Source organism: Ranitomeya imitator, chromosome 4 (assembly GCF_032444005.1).
Source record: "Ranitomeya imitator isolate aRanImi1 chromosome 4, aRanImi1.pri, whole genome shotgun sequence".
In the NCBI taxonomy this organism is placed as follows: domain Eukaryota; kingdom Metazoa; phylum Chordata; class Amphibia; order Anura; family Dendrobatidae; genus Ranitomeya; species Ranitomeya imitator.
The window spans coordinates 603,630,706-603,651,488 of NC_091285.1; positions in this window are offsets into that span (position 1 = coordinate 603,630,706).

A 20,783-nucleotide genomic window follows, 5' to 3' on the forward strand; every position below is an offset into this window, starting at 1 on the left:
GACCCCCATCCACATAATCCTATTGTCAGCCGGACCCACTGATATAGACGGGTTGGCCAACACTCGACTGGGTATGGGGGTCCCCGGCAGATGATTGTGGCATAGGATCCAGCATATCTGATTTCTGACTGCTGATCCTTTCGTTTTGGTGAGATAAGCCACCGTCAGGGGTGTCCGGCAGCCACGCTCTCCTAGAGTGAGTGCTCCTGTGTATGGGAGAGGCTGCGAGACAGCTGCCAGCGCAGCGATCGGCCCAACCATTGGTCACCTGACAGCTTCTGTGTAGACTGATCTGTGATGACCCCAGAGATGCTGCTCACCCTACGGATTGGGTAACATTACGCCTCCTCCAATAAGCCATGCTGGCATTATATAAGCACAGGAGTGTCCCTGACTGTCATTACTGACCCTGGCCGGAGCTCTGACCCCAGCACCGGGTCAGCAGTAAATAGGTTTATATATAGCGGAGGTCAGAACGGCTCTGTCATCTGTCTCCACACTGTACGTACATTTATCACCTGAAGCATTTAGGTCACAGCAGCACATGATCACCGCTCCCCTCAGCTATGTCTGATCAGGAGACGTCTCTTGGGTAGGGCTGCTCCTGATATGTGGCCTGGGGCTCCGCACTCAGCATGCACCTGTTTAACCCTTTCATTATTACAAGAGTCCATCACCTGCTGACCTCCTATTAGTCCTAATCATCCTGAAGAACATAACTCCTGACACAATAACCAGGATGAAGTTCTACGGGACACAGCAGACACAATGGAGAGAGCTGGTGTAGCCCACAGTGACTGCGAAGTGAGACGTCTGCTGTCAGCGTCTGTTCTGGAAGAAGACTGATTGCTGCAGGTCTCCTATGAAAACTCGTAGTAGGAGTCTACACAGTGACACGGGTGATGCTAGAGACGTTGTTACGGATTTGGTAGATCTGGTTAATTCAGCAATTCTCAGAATTGCACCTTTAGAAGTGGGAATAATCTAATAAAACAGTAGGTACTGGGACATGGTTGCCGTACATATCCAGGCTCGGCCCTGCATGCACAGTGTACGATCCTTATATCTTGCATATTCTCCAGGAAAGGTTTACAGTATATATGTAAATACAGGGGGCACTGGTGCTATAATCCGCTGACCTGAGACTGCATGGAACAGGGCCCATCCCACTGAATGCCCACTCTGCTTTCCCGTGGGCATAATACTACTCAGACAACACAGGGTGAGGATAAAACAGTGTGGCAATACTTTATTGAAACACAAATAGACAATAACATATAGAATAGTCCCAGCAAATACCCAAGATGGTGCAAAATTACAGAGTGTCAACTTTCCACTGACTCGACGGGATTAGAGCAGCTGCAACTTCAGGGTGTCCAGGGCCGACTAACCCCACCAGTGGCACACCGTATTTCGAGCAGCCACAGAGAAGAGGTAACGACGAGCTGAGGGAGTTGATAGTCCACTGAGGCAAATGGCCAGGTGACCAGAGGATCACAACCTGGCTTCTCTGAACTTCTCTATGGGGCCAGGTGACTGGAGGGTCGCAACCTGGCCACTCTGAATGTCCCCATGCGGCCAGGTGACTAGTGAGTGCCAATCCTGGCTTCCTTAAACGTGTCCATGGGTCTAGGTAACCAGAGGGTCCCAATCCTGGCTTCCCCAAACATCTCTATAGGTTCAGTAATGGACAATGGCGCAGTTCTGTATTCTCCCAGCTAGGGCCCTTTTTGCATAAGCTGGTAACCTGTAGAATGTCAAATCTGTGTGTCACTTGATGGTGCACCATGGTGCCTTTGCGGTTGTCCTATAGAGACTCTCTCTTCATGGAGTGATGGTGTCCTTGTTGTTGTTGTTCTGTCAAGTCACTCTTGATAGAGCCAAGGTGTCCTGGCAGCTGTTTTGTAGGGTGTTCCTGTGGCCAGCGCTCATAGCAGATGGTCAATTCTGCCACATATATGTGTAGCACAAGCGATCAGAAGATCGCAGCTTCAAGTCTCCTAAAGAAACTACTGATGCAAGTAAAAAGTGTAAAAGAAAATGTTTTTAAAAATATTAATAAAATATAAAAATTCAAATCACCCATCTTTTGCCTCATTCAAAGTAAATCAATAATAATAAAAAATATACATATTTGGTATCACTGAGTTCAGAATCGCCCAATCTATCAAAATATAAAAATAATCCGATTGGTAAACAGCATAACAAGAAAAAAAATCAAAACTCCAGAGGCGTAGCTAGGGTTTTGGTCCAGGGGGGGCGAAGCTTCTGAGTGGGCCCCTAACCAGGTAACCTTGATTACAACTCGATGACGCCCCCTAATAGTGGAGGAGGACCTCAGCAGATGACTGCGCTGTTACTGAAGATAATCTCTATATAACGACCAACATGGATATTACCGCCATATGGTCAGTGGTAAATACCAGCCCTACAGAACATATAAGAGATCACAGCACAGTTACAGATAAGGACTTACCATTGACGTTCTTTATGATGGAATCGTCACTTTTCCCGTCTTTTCCATCTGGCCCAGACCGACATGACAACTTCTTCCAGCTACAACTTGTCTGCAGAGAAAACAACAAAGACATATTTCACTTCTCACATTCCAGCCATCACCATCTATTCTCAACCTGCACAAACCCCTAATCCTGCTGATACCCCAATACTGAGCCCCTGCTGCCATATACAGATCCTTCTCAAAAAATTAGCATATAGTGTTAAATTTCATTATTTACCATAATGTAATGATTACAATTAAACTTTCATATATTATAGATTCATTATCCACCAACTGAAATTTGTCAGGTCTTTTATTGTTTTAATACTGATGATTTTGGCATACAACTCCTGATAACCTAAAAAACCTGTCTCAATAAATTAGCATATCAAGAAAAGGTTCTCTAAACGACCTATTACCCTAATCTTCTGAATCAACTAATTAACTCTAAACACATGCAAAATATACCTGAGGCTTTTATAAACTCCCTGCCTGGTTCATTACTCAAAACCCCCATCATGGGTAAGACTAGCGACCTGACAGATGTCAAGAAGGCCATCATTGACACCCTCAAGCAAAAGGGTAAGACCCAGAAAGAAATTTCTCAACAAATAGGCTGTTCCCAGAGTGCTGTATCAAGGCACCTCAATGGTAAGTCTGTTGGAAGGAAACAATGTGGCAGAAAACGCTGTACAACGAGAAGAGGAGACCGGACCCTGAGGAAGATTGTGGAGAAGGACCGATTCCAGACCTTGGGGAACCTGAGGAAGCAGTGGACTGAGTCTGGTGTGGAAACATCCAGAGCCACCGTGCACAGGCGTGTGCAGGAAATGGGCTACAGGTGCCGCATTCCCCAGGTAAAACCACTTTTGAACCATAAACAGCGGCAGAGGCGCCTGACCTGGGCTACAGAGAAGCAGCACTGGACTGTTGCTAAGTGGTCCCAAGTACTTTTTTCTGATGAAAGCAAATTTTGCATGTCATTCGGAAATCAAGGTGCCAGAGTCTGGAGGAAGACTGGGGAGAAGGAAATGCCAAAATGCCTGAAGTCCAGTGTCAAGTACCCACAGTCAGTGATGGTGTGGGGTGCCATGTCAGCTGCTGGTGTTGGTCCACTGTGTTTCATCAAGGGCAGGGTCAATTCAGCTAGCTATCAGGAGATTTTGGAGCACTTCATGCTTCCATCGGCTGAAATGCTTTATGGAGATGAAGATTTCATTTTTCAGCACGACCTGGCACCTGCTCACAGTGCCAAAACCACTGGTAAATGGTTTACTGACCATGGTATTACTGTGCTCAATTGGCCTGCCAACTCTCCTGACCTGAACCCCATAGAGAATCTGTGGGATATTGTGAAGAGAAAGTTGAGAGACGCAAGACCCAACACTCTGGATGAGCTTAAGGCCGCTATTGAAGCATCCTGGGCCTCCATAACATCTCAGCAGTGTCACAGGCTGATTGCCTCCATGCCACGCCGCATTGAAGCAGTCATTTCTGCCAAAGGATTCCCGACCAAGTATTGAGTGCATAACTGAACATTATTATTTGATGGTTTTTTTGTTTGTTATTAACCCCTTTACCCCCAAGGGTGGTTTGCACGTTAATGACCGGGCCAATTTTTACAATTCTGACCACTGTCCCTTTATGAGGTTATAACTCTGGAACGCTTCAATGGATCCTGGTGATTCTGACATTGTTTTCTCGTGACATATTGTACTTCATGACAATGGTAAAAATTATTTGATAGTACCTGCGTTTATTTGTGAAAAAAACGGAAATTTGGCGAAAATTATGAAAATTTCGCAATTTTCCAACTTTGAATTTTTATGCAATTAAATCACAGAGATATGTCACACAAAATACTTAATAAGTAACATTTCCCACATGTCTACTTTACATCAGCACAATTTTGGAACCAAAATTTTTTTTTGTTAGGGAGTTATAAGGGTTAAAAGTTGACCAGCAATTTCTCATTTCTACAACACCATTTTATTTTAGGGACCACATCTCATTTGAAGTCATTTTGAGGGGTCTATATGATAGAAAATACCCAAGTGTGACACCATTCTAAAAACTACACCCCTCAAGGTGCTCAAAACCATATTCAAGAAGTTTATTAACCCTTCTGGTCCTTCACAGGAATTTTTTGAATGTTTAAATAAAAATGAACATTTAACTTTTTTTCACAAAAAATTTAATTCAGCTCCAATTTGTTTTATTTTACCAAGGGTAACAGGAGAAAATGGACCCCAAACATTGTTGTACAATTTGTCCTGAGTATGCCAATACCCCACATGTGGGGGTAAACCACTGTTTGGGCGCATGGCAGAGCTCGGAAGCGAAGGAGTGCCATTTGACTTTTCAATGCAAAATTGACTGGAATTGAGATGGGACGCCATGTTTCGTTTGGAGAGCCCCTGATGTGGCTAAACATTGAAACCCCCCACAAGTGACACCATTTTGGAAAGTAGACCCCCTAAGGAACTTATCTAGAGGTGTGGTGAGCACTTTGACCCAACAAGTGCTTCACAGAAGTTTATAATGTAGAACCGTAAAAATAAAAAATCATATTTTTTCACAAAAATTATCTTTTCGCCCCCAATTTTTTATTTTCCCAAGGGTAATAGAAGAAATTGGACCCCAAAAGTTGTTGTACAATTTGTCCTGAGTACGCTGATAGCCCATATGTGGGGGTAAACCACTGTTTGGGCGGATGGGAGAGCTCGGAAGGGAAGGAGCGCCGTTTGACTTTTCAATGCAAAATTGACAGGAATTGAGATGGGACGTCATGTTGCGTTTGAAGAGCCACTGATGTGCCTAAACATTGAAACCCCCCACAAGTGACACCATTTTGGAAAGTAGACCCCCTAAGGAACTTATCTAGAGGTGTGGTGAGCACTTTGACCCACCAAGTGCTTCACAGAAGTTTATAATGTAGAACCGTAAAAATAAAAAATCATATTTTTTCACAAAAATTATCTTTTTGCCCCCAATTTTTTATTTTCCCAAGGGTAAGAGAAGAAATTGGACCCCAAAAGTTGTTGTACAATTTGTCCTGAGTACGCTGATAGCCCATATGTGGGGGTAAACCACTGTTTGGGCGGATGGGAGAGCTCGGAAGGGAAGGAGCGCCGTTTGACTTTTCAATGCAAAATTGACAGGAATTGAGATGGGACGTCATGTTGCGTTTGAAGAGCCACTGATGTGCCTAAACATTGAAACCCCCCACAAGTGACACCATTTTGGAAAGTAGACCCCCTAAGGAACTTATCTAGAGGTGTGGTGAGCACTTTGACCCACCAAGTGCTTCACAGAAGTTTATAATGTAGAACCGTAAAAATAAAAAATCATATTTTTTCACAAAAATTATCTTTTTGCCCCCAATTTTTTATTTTCCCAAGGGTAAGAGAAGAAATTGGACCCCAAAAGTTGTTGTACAATTGGTCCTGAGTACGCTGATACCCCATATGTGGGGGTAAACCACTGTTTGGGTGGATGGGAGAGCTCGGAAGGGAAGGAGCGCCGTTTGACTTTTCAAAGCAAAATTGACAGGAATTGAGATGGGACGCCATGTTGCGTTTGAAGAGCCACTGATGTGCCTAAACATTGAAACCCCCCACAAATGACACCATTTTGGAAAGTAGACCCCCTAAGGAACTTATCTAGAGGTGTGGTGAGCACTTTGACCCACCAAGTGCTTCACAGAAGTTTATAATGCAGAGCCGTAAAAATAAAACAAAATTTTTTTCCCACAAAAATTATTTTTTTAGCCCCCAGTTTTGTGTTTTCCTGAGGGTAACAGGAGAAATTGGACCCCAAAATTTGTTGCCCAATTTGTCCTGAGTGCGATGATACACCATATGTGGGGGGAACCACTGTTTGGGCACATGGGAGGGCTCAGAAGGGAAGGAGTGCCATTTGAATGCAGACTTAGATGGAATGGTCTGCAGGTGTCACATTGCGTTTGCAGAGCCCCTAATGTACCTAAACAGTAGAAACCCCCCACAAGTGACACCATTTTGGAAAGTAGACCCCCTTAGGAACTTATCTAGATGTGTGCTGAGCGCTTTGACCCACCAAGGGCTTCACAGAAGTTTATAATGGAGAGCCGTAAAAATAGAACAAAAATTTTTTCCCACAAAAATTATTTTTTAGCCCCCAGTTTTGTATTTTCCCGAGGGTAACAGGAGAAATTCGACCCCACAATTTGTTGTCCAATTTGTCCTGAGTGCGCTGATACCCCATATGTGGGGGGGAACCACTGTTTGGGCGCATGGGAGGGCTCGGAAGGGAAGGAGCTCCATTTGGAATGAGGACTTAGATGGAATGGTCTGCAGGTGTCACATTGCATTTGCAGAGCCCCTAATGTACCTAAACAGTAGAAACCTCCCACAAGTGACACCATTTTGGAAACTAGACCCCCTAAGGAACTCATCTAGATGTGTTGTGATAGCTTTGAACCCCCAAGTGTTTCACTACAGTTTGTAACGCAGAGCCGTGAAAATTAAAAAAAAAAATCTTTCCCCCCAAAATTATTTTTTAGCCCCCAGTTTTGTATTTTCCCGAGGGTAAGAGGAGAAATTCGACCTCAAAAGTTGTTGTCCAATTTGTCCTGAGTACGCTGATACCCCGTATGTTGGGGGAAACCAACGTTTGAGCGCATGGCAGAGCTCGGAAGGGAAGGAGCGCCATTTGGAATGCAGACTTAGATGGAATGGTCTGCAGACGTCACATTGCGTTTGCAGAACCCCTAATGTACCTAAACAGTAGAAACCCCCCACAAGTGACACCATTTTGGAAACTAGACCCCCCAGGGAACTAATCTAGATGTGTTGTGAGAACTTTGAACCCCCAAGTGTTTCACTACAGTTTATAACGCAGAGCCGTGAAAATAAAAAATCTTTTTTTTTCCCACAAAAAATATGTTTTAGCCCCGAGTTTTGTATTTTCCCAAGGGTAGCAGGAGAAATTGGACCCCAAAAGTTGTTGTCCTATTTGTCCTGAGTACGCTGATACCCCATATGTTGGGGTAAACCCCTGTTTGGGCACACGGGAGAGCTCGGAAGGGAAGAAGCACTGTTTTACTTTTTCAACGCAGAATTGGCTGGAATTGAGATCGGACGCCATGTCGCGTTTGGAGAGCCCCTGATGTGCCTAAACACTGGAAACCCCCCAATTATAACTGAAACCCTAATCCAAACACATCCCAACCCTATTCCCAACCGTAAATGTAATCTAAACCCTAACTGTAACTTTAGCCCCAACCCAAACTGTAGCCCTAGCCCTAACCCTAGCCCTAACCCTAATCCTAACCCTAGCCCTAACCCTAGCCCTAACCCTAGCCCTAACCCTAGCCCTAACCCTAACCCTAGCCCTAGCCCTAACCCTAACCCTAGCCCTAACCCTAACCCTAACCCTAGCCCTAACCCTAGCCCTAACCCTAACCCTAGCCCTAACCCTAGCCCTAACCCTAGCCCTAACCCTAGCCCTAACCCTAGCCCTAACCCTAACCCTAGCCCTAACCCTAGCCCTAACCCTAGCCCTAACCCTAGCCCTAACTCTAACCCTAGCCCTAATGGGAAAATGGAAACAAATACATTTTTTTAATTTTTCCCTAACTAAGGGGGTGATGAAGGGGGGTTTGATTTACTTTTATAGCGGGTTTTTTAGCGGATTTTTATGATTGGCAGCCGTCACACACTGAAAGACGCTTTTTATTGCAAAAAATATTTTTTGCGTTACCACATTTTGAGAGCTATAATTTTTCTATATTTTGGTCCACAGAGTCATGTGAGGTCTTGTTTTTTGCGGGACGAGTTGATGTTTTTATTGGTAACATTTTCGGGCACGTGACATTTTTTGATCGCTTTTTATTCCGATTTTTGTGAGGCAGAATGACCAAAAACCAGCTATTCATGAATTTCTTTTGGGGGAGGCGTTTATACCGTTCCGCGTTTGGTAAAATTGATGAAGCAGTTTTATTCTTCAGGTCAGTACGATTACAGCGACACCTCATTTATATCATTTTTTTATGTTTTGGCGCTTTTATACGATAAAAACTATTTTATAGAAAAAATAATTATTTTTGCATCGCTTTATTCTCAGGACTATTACTTTTTTATTTTTTTGCTGATGATGCTGTATGGCGGCTCGTTTTTTGCGGGACAAGATGACGTTTTCAGCGGTACCATGGTTAGTTATATCTGTCTTTTTGATCGCGTGTTATTCCACTTTGTGTTCGGCGGTATGATAATAAAGCGTTGTTTTTTGCCTCGTTTTTTTTTTTTTTTCTTACGGTGTTTACTGAAGGGGTTAACTAGTGGGCCAGTTTTATAGGTCGGGCCGTTACAGACGCGGCGATACTAAATATGTGTACTTTTATTGTTTTGTTTTTTTTATTTAGATAAAGAAATGTATTTATGGGAATAATATTTTTATTTTTTTTTTCATTATTTTGGAATATTTTTTTTTATTTTTTTTTTACACATTTGAAATTTTTTTTTTTACTTTTTTACTTTGTCCCAGGGGGGGACATCACAGATCAGTGATCTGACAGTTTGCACAGCACTCTGTCAGATCACTGATCTGACATGCAGCGCTGCAGCCTTCACAGTGCCTGCTCTGAGCAGGCTCTGTGAAGCCACCTCCCTCCCTGCAGGACCCGGATCCGCGGCCATCTTGGATCCGGGGCTGGAGGGAGCAGTGAGGGAGGTGAGACCCTCGCAGCAACGCGATCACATCGCCTTGCTGCGGGGGGCTCAGGGAAGCCCGCAGGGAGCCCCCTCCCTGCGCGGTGCTTCCCTGTACCGCCGGCACATCGCGATCATCTTTGATCGCGGTGTGCCGGGAGTTAATGTGCCGGGGGCGGTCCGTGACCGCTCCTGGCACATAGTGCCGGATGTCAGCTGCGATAAACAGCTGACACCCGGCCGCGATCGGCGGCGCTCCCCCCGTGAGCGCTGCCGATCGCATATGACGTACTATTGCGTCCTTGGGAAGTAAAGCCCACCCCACATGGACGCAATAGTACGTCTAATGGCAGAAAGGGGTTAAAAAACACTTTTTTTTGATTGGATGGGTGAAATATGCTAATTTATTGAGACAGGTTTTTTGGGTTATCAGGAGTTGTATGCCAAAATCATCAGTATTAAAACAATAAAATACCTGACAAATTTCAGTTGGTGGATAATGATTCTATAATATATGAAAGTTTAATTGTAATCATTATATTATGGTAAATAATGAAATTTAACACTATATGCTAATTTTTTGAGAAGGACCTGTATTTCCCTATGACTACACCTGATACCCCAATACTGAGCCGTTGCTGCCCTATGTGTCCCTATTACTGCCCGATACCCCAATACTGAGCCGCTGCTGCCGTATGTGTCCCTATTACTGCACCTGATACCCCAATACTGAGCCGCTGCTGCCCTATTTGTCCCTATTACTGCCCGATACCCCAATACTGAGCCACTGCTGCCATATGTGTCCCTATTACTGCACCTGATACCCCAATACTGAGCCGCTGCTGCCGTATGTGTCCCTATTACTGCACCTGATACCCCAATACTGAGCCGCTGCTGCCGTATGTGTCCCTATTACTGCACCTGATACCCCAATACTGAGCCGCTGCTGCCGTATGTGTCCCTATTACTGCACCTGATACCCCAATACTGAGCCGCTGCTGCCATATGTGTCCCTATTACTGCACCTGATACCCCAACACTGAGCCCCTGCTGCCGTATGTGTCCATATTACTGCACCTGATACCCCAATACTGAGCCGCTGCTGCCATATGTGTCCCTATTACTGCACCTGATACCCCAATACTGAGCCGCTGCTGCCGTATGTGTCCCTATTACTGCACCTGATATCCCAATACTGAACCTCTGCTGCCGTATGTGTCCCTATTACTGCACCTGATACCCCAATACTGAGCCGCTGCTGCCGTATGTGTCCCTATTACTGCACCTGATACCCCAATACTGAGCCACTGCTGCCGTATGTGTACCTATTACTGCACCTGATACCCCAATACTGAGCCGCTGCTGCCGTATGTAACCCTATTACTGCACCTACTCTGTGGTTCTCTGTACCCTCTAAATTCTAAAGCACCCCTCTATAATATAGTAATGCCGGGTGCAAGTGCCCTAGAAAACAGAGCCCACATTTTGCCCCCTAGAAAGTAATAATGCCCTCTGTGTGCCCCTTTGATAGTCACAGTAACCTGAGTTCCCCTATTTCAATAAGTGCCCACTTTACTTTTAATAATGTCCCGAGTCTCCCCCCTGTACAGCTCCCCTATACACAGTATAATGCCCCCTAACTGTATAGTACCACCCACACAGTATACTGACGCCTTAGTAGCCTTCAAACTGTTTGATTGCTCCAATATTGTAATCCCCATACTGTATGATGGCCCCATATATAAACGCCATATAGTATAATGTGCCAGATAGTCCTCAATATAGCACAAGGCAGCACCCCTATAGGCAGACCCTGTAGTTTAAAGCACTCCCCATAGGCAGACCCTTTAGTATAAGGCAGCACCCCCCCCCCCCCATAGGCAGATCCTTTAGCATAAGGCAGCACTCCCCCCATAGGCAGATCCTGCAGAATAAGGCAGCACTCCCCCTATAGGCAGATCCTGTATATAAGGCAGCACTCCCCCCATAGGCAGATCCTGTAGAATAAGGCAGTACTCCCCCCTATAGGCAGATCCTGTAGAATAAGGCAGCAATCCCCCCTCTAGGCAGATCCCGTATATAAGGCAGAACCCCCCCAATAGGCAGATCCTGTATATAAGGAAGCACCCCCCAATAGGCCGATCCTGTATATAAGGCAGCACCCCCCCCCCCAATAGGCAGATCCTGTATATAAGGAAGCACCCCCCAATAGGCCGATCCTGTATATAAGGCAGCACCCCCCCCCCCAATAGGCCGATCCTGTATATAAGGCAGCACCCCCCAATAGGCAAATCCTGTATATAAGGCAGCACCCCCCGAATAGGCCGATCCTGTATAAAAGGCAGCACCCCCCAATAGGCAGATCATGTAAATAAGGCAGCACCCCCCCCCCCCGAATAGACAGATCCTATAAATAAGGCAGCACCCCCCCCAATAGGCAGATCCTATAAATAAGGCAGCACACCCCCCCAATAGACAGATCCTATAAATAAAGCAGCACCCCCCCAATAGACAGATCCTATAAATAAGGCAGCACCCCCCCCCAATGGACAGATACTATAAATAAGGCAGCACACCCCCCCAATAGACAGATCCTATAAATAAGGCAGCACCCCCCCCCAATAGACAGATCCTATAAATAAGGCAGCACCCCCCCAATAGACAGATCCTATAAATAAGGCAGCACACCCCCCCAATAGAAAGATCCTATAAATAAGGCAACACCCCCCCAATAGACAGATCCTATAAATAAGGCAGCACCCCCCCCCAATAGACAGATCCTATAAATAAGGCAGCACCCCCCCAATAGACAGATCCTATAAATAAGGCAGCACACCCCCCCAATAGAAAGATCCTATAAATAAGGCAACACCCCCCCAATAGACAGATCCTATAAATAAGGCAGCACACCCCCCCAATAGACAGATCCTATAAATAAGGCAGCACACCCCCCCCCAATAGACAGATCCTGTAAATTAGGCAGCACCCCCCCCCCAAATAGGCAGATTCTATAAATAAGCCAGCACACCCCCCCCCAATAGACAGATCCTATAAATAAGGCAGCACCCCCCCAATAGACAGATCCTTTAAATAAGGCAGCACACCCCCCCAATAGACAGATCCTATAAATAAGGCAGCACACCCCCCCCCAATAGACAGAGCCTATAAATAAGGCAGCACCCCCCCCCCAATAGACAGATCCTGTAAATTAGGCAGCACCCCCCCCAAATAGGCAGATTCTATAAATAAGCCAGCACACCCCCACAATAGACAGATCCTATAAATAAGGCAGCACCCCCCCCAATAGACAGATCCTATAAATAAGGCAGCACCCCCCCCCCCAATAGACAGATCCTTTAAATAAGGCAGCACACCCCCCCAATAGACAGATCCTATAAATAAGGCAGCACACCCCCCCAATAGACAGATCCTATAAATAAGGCAGCACACCCCCCCCCCAATAGACAGATCCTGTAAATTAGGCAGCACCCCCCCCAAATAGGCAGATTCTATAAATAAGCCAGCACACCCCCCCAATAGACAGATCCTATAAATAAGGCAGCACCCCCCCCAATAGACAGATCCTATAAATAAGGCAGCACCCCCCCAATAGACAGATCCTTTAAATAAGGCAGCACCCCCCCCCAATAGACAGATCCTGTAAATTAGGCAGCACCCCCCCCAAATAGGCAGATTCTATAAATAAGCCAGCACACCCCCCCAATAGACAGATCCTATAAATAAGGCAGCACCCCCCCAATAGACAGATCCTATAAATAAGGCAGCACCCCCCCAATAGACAGATCCTATAAATAAGGCAGCACCCCCCCAATAGACAGATCCTATAAATAAGGCAGCACCCCCCCAATAGACAGATCCTTTAAATAAGGCAGCACCCCCCCCCCAATAGACAGATCCTATAAATAAGGCAGCACACCCCCCCCCCAATAGACAGATCCTGTAAATTAGGCAGCACCCCCCCCAATAGACAGATTCTGTAAATAAGGCAGCACCCCCCCCCAATAGACAGATCCTATAAATAAACAATACTCACCTCTCTTCCTCCTTGTTCTTCCAGCGGCGCTCCCTGCTCCTGCTCATCTACACTGACAGCGGGCGCCGGACAGTGACGTCATCGCGCCCGCTGTCAGTGTGGGGGATGATGGGAGAAGGAGCGCAGCGCTCCTTCCCTCATCACTGCGGTGAGCTGTATCGGCTAGATGCCGATACAGCTCACATTGCGATAGTGGGCGGGGGGCCCACTGCTGGCACCGGGCCCCCCCCCCCCCCACCTGCTCAGGGGCCCTATAGCGGCAGAGCAGGGAGATCGATTCTCCCTGCCCTGTCGCAGAATGTTGAATGTTGTCATTCAAAAGTACAACTCTTCCCGCAAAAAAACAAGCCCTCACATGGCCATATTGACAGAAAAATAAAAAAAGTTATGGTTCTGGGAAGGAGGGGAGCGAAAAACGAAAACAGAAAATGTCCCATGGGTGAAGGGGTTAATAGTAACCTGCAGCAATGGTGACTGATGACTGGAGGATGCAGCGCTGTGTCGCACATGGGACATCACAGGATATGTGTAACTGCCGGAGAATGGTTCAGTATGTCACAGCGGTCACACTAAGAGGGTGAAAGGTAAGACGTCATCTTCCTCCGAGATAATGTGAGGAGAGCGCTGTCACCTCCCAGGGACATGGTTACTGTGTGTGTAGGGTTTCCAGGACAGCACTTTGCATTGTGTCATTGCCAGCGTGCTGGAGGCTCGGCCGTGGGTTGGGCACTGCATTGTCACCAGGAATCTATAGTTACACGGATGTAGGCTGATGCAATCTCACAATTGACGCCAATGAATAGAATGGAGAGGATACATGGAAGATAAAGAGTCTTCAGGCTTCTGGACACATGACCCTATATGCCTACTTTGGGGTTTTCCAGAAATAGCACAACTCCTTGGGTTTTGTTTGATATTACAGCTGAGCCCCAATCTATGGAATACGATGAGCAGCAATACCTGACACAGCCAATAGACAAGAGTGGCGCTATATTTGAAAACAAACCTTTTTTCTAATCCTATAAATCTCTTTATTCTTAATGTTTGGTACTGGACTATCACTGAACTCAGTAGTGTGCTAGGCTAGGGCCATGATATTTGATTGCACCTATTAATTTGAATTAGTCAGCCATGTATACATGATCACAGTACAGAGTCAGGAGTGTAACTTTAGTTGGTGCAGGGGTTGTGGTTGTACCCTGGACCTGGAGTTGAGGGGAACCCAAAAGGTTCCTTTGGCCCAAAAGAAGATCAATTCTATTAAAGAAGCGTGGGGGCCCTGTTGGAGGCTTTGCATTGGGGCCCACGAGCTTCACGTTACACCATTCTGGTCCTATAGAGTTAGGATTCGGTCCCAAGGATCTTGTTACACCTGGACTTTGGCTCGTCTTCTGTGTCAAAACCAACTTAAAAACTGCAAAGAAACCTCCCATAGTTTCTAAGAAAAAATACACATAACCTTTAGATTTTTCTGAAGAAGTTTTGGAAATCGCTTCAACATGTGACATTACTTATTCCAGAATTTGAAACACGGTCACTTGTTCCTGGAAGTCCCATTATTTATTCTGGCGGACCTGCTGAAACAAACCCACATGGCCAAGAGAGGATTCCATCCTGCAGTATGGCTGCATCATCAAAGCTCCTGACCTTCTTTCACAAAGCTGTGTAAGACTGGCATTTTCTCATAGTGGGCAGGATTAAAGGCACTTAAGGTTTATTTCCAAAATATTAAATATCCCCTATCTAATGGATAGGGAATAACTCATTGATCGCTGGGAGTTCAGCTGCTGGGACTCCCACCATCTTGTACTGGGGTCTGCAGGGCTCCATGTGGAGCTGCACATCCTCCATCCCTGCTTCATTCATTGTGATTGCCTGAGTATTTAGGAAGTATAATTTGTAGTTAAACATTAACTGGAAATGAAAATTATATATAGCGACTACGGGGTTACTGTTGTGTGCTAAACTCTCTGCTCTCTTCTGTTTTTCTCTCTGACATTTACCTTCTCCTGTCCCCACCCCAGGATTAGACATAGGGGGCAATTCATCTTTTTCCAAATTTTTGAAAACATTTCTCTTTTTTTGTGTTATCTTTTTCATTGACTTTGATTGCATCTTTGATTGACAGCTCATCTGGAATGATGAGCGTAACCGCTCCATCCACGCACCTGTGACTAAAAGCCAGTGGCTTCCGGGAGGAAATAAGTTAATTTTCTACCAGTAGCTGCACTTTCAGTAAGGAGGTAGGTCAGCATTGTAACACTAGTTACCTTCAGAATAACTCTTTACCTGCAGGTAAACAGCATTTATTCAAGGTGACAGGTTCCCTTTAAGGATAGCTATTCTACTGTCTGCCTGAAGCCATTGGCTTAAAAAAGCAACAGACAGAATTGGTACTAGTCACTCTGTCTAGCAGGCCCCAAAGGAACCTCTGATGAACTCTTATAAATGGATGGTGATGTGAAGGGCGAGGCTGAAACATCCTTGCTAACAGCAATGTTCATACCTTGACTATATGGAATAAAGCATCGCGACACCTACACGTTCCACCCACAGGAGCGGTTATGGCATACCATTATAAACCTATAGGCATTAGATTGGAGTTGGTCCTCCCTTTGCAGCAGTGACAGCTTCCTCTCTTCTGGGAAGGATGTATACAAACTGTTGGAGTAGTCTGTGGGAATTTTTTTTCCATCCAATAGAACAGTTGTGGGATCAGACACTGGTGTTGCAGGAGAGGGCCGGGCTCACAATCTCCATTCTAGTTCATCCTTAAGTTGTCGGATGCGGTTGAGGTCCAGGCTCAGTGCGGCCGGTCATGTTCTTCCACACAAAATTTCCCCAGCCATGAGTTTATGGGCCTTGCTTTCTGCACTGGGGCACAATCATGAGGAACAGAAAAGGCCCTTCCTCAAGCTTCCTCACAATTGTCCAAAATATCTTGGATTCATGAAGGATTAAGATTTCTCTTCACTAGAATTAAGGGGCCTAGACAGATCCTTGAAAACAACCCCATATCATTATCCCTCCGACACCAAACTTTACAGCTGACACAATGCAATTGGGCAGGTAATGTTCTTCTGGTATTCACCAAACTCAGACCTGTCCAACAGATGCCAGATGGAGAAGCATGATCCATCCGTCCACAGAATACATTTCCACTGCTCCAGACTCCAGTGGTGGCTTTATAATACACCATCTGATATATGACTTTGTGCTTGGTGATGTAAGGCTGACAGTCAGCAACTCGGCTATGGAAACTCAAAGAAGGTTTAGACACTACAGTTACAGAGTCAGCAGAGTGTTGGCGATTTATATGCACCTTATCACTGGGTGACCCTGATCTGTAACTTTATGTGGTCTCCATTTTGTGGCGGAGTTGCTGTGGTTCCTCAAACTCCTGCATAATACCACTCACAGATAACGGTGAAGTATTTACCAGTGCAGAAATTTCACAAACTGAATTTTTAGGACTCATGACTGCAAATGCTGGAGTTCTGAGACTCGCTCCTCATCTGCTCTTATTCACACGGCTGTAGCTTGGTCAGAATTTTGAATCAGAATTTGTAAAGCAAAACCAGCAGCAATATATATTTAAAGAAATAATTTAAAGTGATTATCCAGCTCAGAATGTCGATTTTCATTTTCCTATTTTGTAATTCTGAATTAATAAATTGGGGGTCCCATTTTCAATATCCTTATTTCTTTGTCATAGCAGAGAGCGGTATCAAAAAATGTCTGTTTAGGCCACATTCAACCTTCAGGATTTGGACAGTATTTTACCTCAGTATTTGTAAGCCAAAACCAGGTGAGGAACAGTCAGAGGAAAAGTATAACAGAAACATATGCCCCACTTCTGTATTTATCACCCACTCCTGGTGTTGGCTTACAAATACTGAGGTAAAATACTGATAGTGTAAACTTAGCCTTAATCTGAAGAACCTGTCTTTTCATTTATAAAGCACCGTGAAATTATGAGAAATGTACGTGTGGTGACATGCATGGAAACATCATTGGTTTTACCATGTCGTGTACTAGAAAACAGGAAAAAAATTCCAAGTGCGGTGACATTGCAAAAAAAGTGCAATCCCACACTTGTTTTTTGTTTGGCTTTTTTACTAGGTTCACTAAATGCTAAAACTGACCTGCCATTATGATTATCCAGGTCATTATGAGTTCAGAGACACCAAACATGTCTACGTTCTGTTTTATCTAAGTGGAGAAAAAAATTTCCAAACTTTGTTAAAAATAAAAATTGTGCCATTTTCCGATACCCCGCTCCATTTTTCGTGATCTGGGGTCGGTTGCGGGCTTATTTTTTGCGTGCCAAGCTGACGTTTTTATTGATACCACTTTTATGCAGATACGTTCTTTTGATCGCCCGTTATTACATTTTAATGCAATGTCGCAGCCACCAAAAAAAACGTTATTCTGGCGTTTTGAATTTTTTTCTCACTACCCCATTTAGCGATCAGGTCAATCCTTTTTTTTTTTTGATAGATCGGGCGATTCTGAACGCGACAATACTAAATATGTGTAGGTTTGATTTTTTTATTGTTTTATTTTGAATGGGGCGAAAGGGGGGTGATTTAAACTTTTCTATTTTTTTTATTTTTTTTACATTTTTTTACTTTTGCCATGCTTCAATATCATCATCAGATCGCTGCTATGTAGCTGAATTGCAGGCTTGCTATGAGCGCCGACAACAGGGTGGCACTCACAGCAGGCCGGTATCAGTAACCATAGATTTCTCAAGGACCTCTATGGTTACTATACTGATGCATCGCTGACCCCCGATCATGTGACGGGTGTCAGCGATGCGCTAATTTCCGACCCGATGGCCGGAAGGCCCGGTTAAATGCCGCTGTCAGCGTTTGACAGCGGCATTTAACTAGTTAATAGCGGCGGGTGAATCGTGATTTCACCCGTCGCTATTGCATATGAGTCGCCCCGCGGGCTAGGGTACTCGGTACCGGGTCCTGCGGTTCACAGGGGGATGTCACGTGGCTGCGACCCGGTCTGTGGCCAAGGGCGTCCATGTAAAAGGGAAAGGTCTTTAAAGGGATAGAGTTTATGTTCATGACGCCACCTGTTGTATTCGGTCAGGGTGACCGACGCTGCTTTAAGGGGTCCGCTGGGGTGATGTTATGGCAGCTAGATGTATACCTTCCCACAGGTGAAGTATGTCCCCAGGACGTCCCAGTGTGTAGACGGTGGATGGTGAGAGACGCAGAGAAGAACGAGGACACAGGGTTGCAGTCTCTTTACCTTTACTGATGACTTCAGCATCCACAGTCCAGGGCACCAGTTCATAGGGCAGGCAGAGTCCAGCCGGTTTGGAGACAAGTCCAGAGTCCCCTTGTCCAGGTAGAAATCAGTAGCCTTGCCTTGCGCTGCGGTGGTGTAGTTCCTTACTGCCTATGGCTTCACATAAGGGTCTCACAGATGTGGTGTTTCGTTCTCTCTGTCCCCCATATAGGATAGGACAAAACCCGTGTGAAGAAACCAGATTGTATCTTAATTACCCAGACAGCAACCTTTTTGCAAACCAATAAGAACTGACTTTTAATTTGTATATTGGCTTGTGCATTTAAGTGTATATGTTTGGTGGTTCAAGAAGACAGACTTGCAAACTGATACCATTTAACATACAGTGTAAGTCTGTAATAGTGACTTGTACATAGTGTGTGTTTATCTTTGTTTATTGATGTGTGCTGATATGCTAATTGTGCATTGAATTCCAGAACTAGCTTGATGACTTCTAAAGCAGAGAATAAAAGACTGTGCAAATAGATTGAATGGTCAAGTAGTACTACGTAATCTCATCACCATTGTTTGCCATATCTTGATGTTGAACTAAAGAACACTGGGTAATTCTAAAAATAGCTTACATGCCTTGGGTAAAAAAAGACTCAGAGATCACATCCTGGGGGAGACTGAAGTACACAGAGCTACCAGCCAGACATTCTGCAAACCACCCAACAGACAAGAGAAAGGACTGCTACCAATTCATCATGGCACCATCACGAGGGACACTGATCTATGATTCTATAGGAAACAACCTAGGGGTTTTCGGCTCCGGTTGGAAGGACACAGATCTGATCCAGTGACCATCTCTGAACCACGGATATGTTTGGAGAAAGCCAGGTTTGGGACCCACTGGTCACCTGGTTCCATGGAGATTGTCAGATAAGCCAGGTGGTGACTCTCGTGTCAACTGGCTTTGGACCTTGTATGGACTCTATGGACAGTTCTTGGTCATCTCCCTATGGTTGTCGTTACCTCTTCTCTGTGCATTCATCCACAGATGGAGTAGCGACCCTGGGAGCTCTGACGTCATGTCATACTGGAAATACGTGGAGACGCAGTGATATTTTATATGCGCCCATGTAATCAAGCAATTGCAGCCATGTTGGGATTGTTCTGTTTGCTATTGTGTGCTGTGGTTCAATAAAGTATTGCCACACTGTTTTACCTTAACCCTGTGTTGTCTGTGTAGTGTATTGCCCACTGGTAGATAGAGCGGGCGTTCAGTGGTATGAGCTGTGGTCCATGCAGTCTTGCTAAAGACAGCTGGGCCAGCGGACGAGAGCACCCACTGACCCCGTTTCTCCGTTACAACCCATATGACAGGTGACTTGAGCCGGTTTATAGGGTCTCTTAGATAACCCGGCTCTGTAGGTGTCACCGTGCCTCCTGGGTGTAGCAGAGGAGAAAACACACCGGACTAAGAGGTCAAATCAATAACACAAATGTATAGTACAAAAAAATTGTTTATTAATATCATGATCAAATAAAGGCGAAAGAAATTGGCAATTCGGTACTGGTTACACACAGTGTACAACCCCTGGCAAAAATTATGGAATCACCGGCCTTGGAGGATGCTCATTCAGTAGTTTAATTTTGCAGAAAAAAAGCAGATCACAGACATGGCACAAAACTAAAGTCATTTCAAATGACAACTTTCTGGCTTTAATAAACACTAAAAGAAATCAAGAACAAAAAATGTTGTAGTAAAAAATCTAATGTTAAAAATAATAAAAAAACAAAAAACCTGCTATACTCACCCTCCGTTGTTCACTGAGCCGCTCGCAGCTGCCGCCATCTTCCGTTCCCGGCAATGCATTGCGAAATTACCCAGAAGACTTAGCGGCCTCGTGAGACCGATAAGTCATCTGGGTAATTTCGCAATGCATCCTGGGAACGGAAGATGGCGCAGTTTGCCAAAGAAGAATGGTCTAAACTTCCAGGATAGCATTGTAAGAAACTCATTGATGGTTACCGGAAACGGTTGGTTGCAGTTATTTTGGCTGAAGGTTGTGCAACCAAGTATTAGGCTGAGGGTGCCAATACTTTTGTCTGGCCCATTTTTGGAGTTTTGTGTGAAATGATCAATGTTTTGCTTTTTGCTTCATTCTCTTTTGTGTTTTTTCATTTAAGACAAATTAAATGAAGATAATAATACCAAATAATTTGTGTTTGCAATCATTTTCAGGAAGAAAATGAGTATTATCTGACAGAATTGCAGGGGTGTCAATAC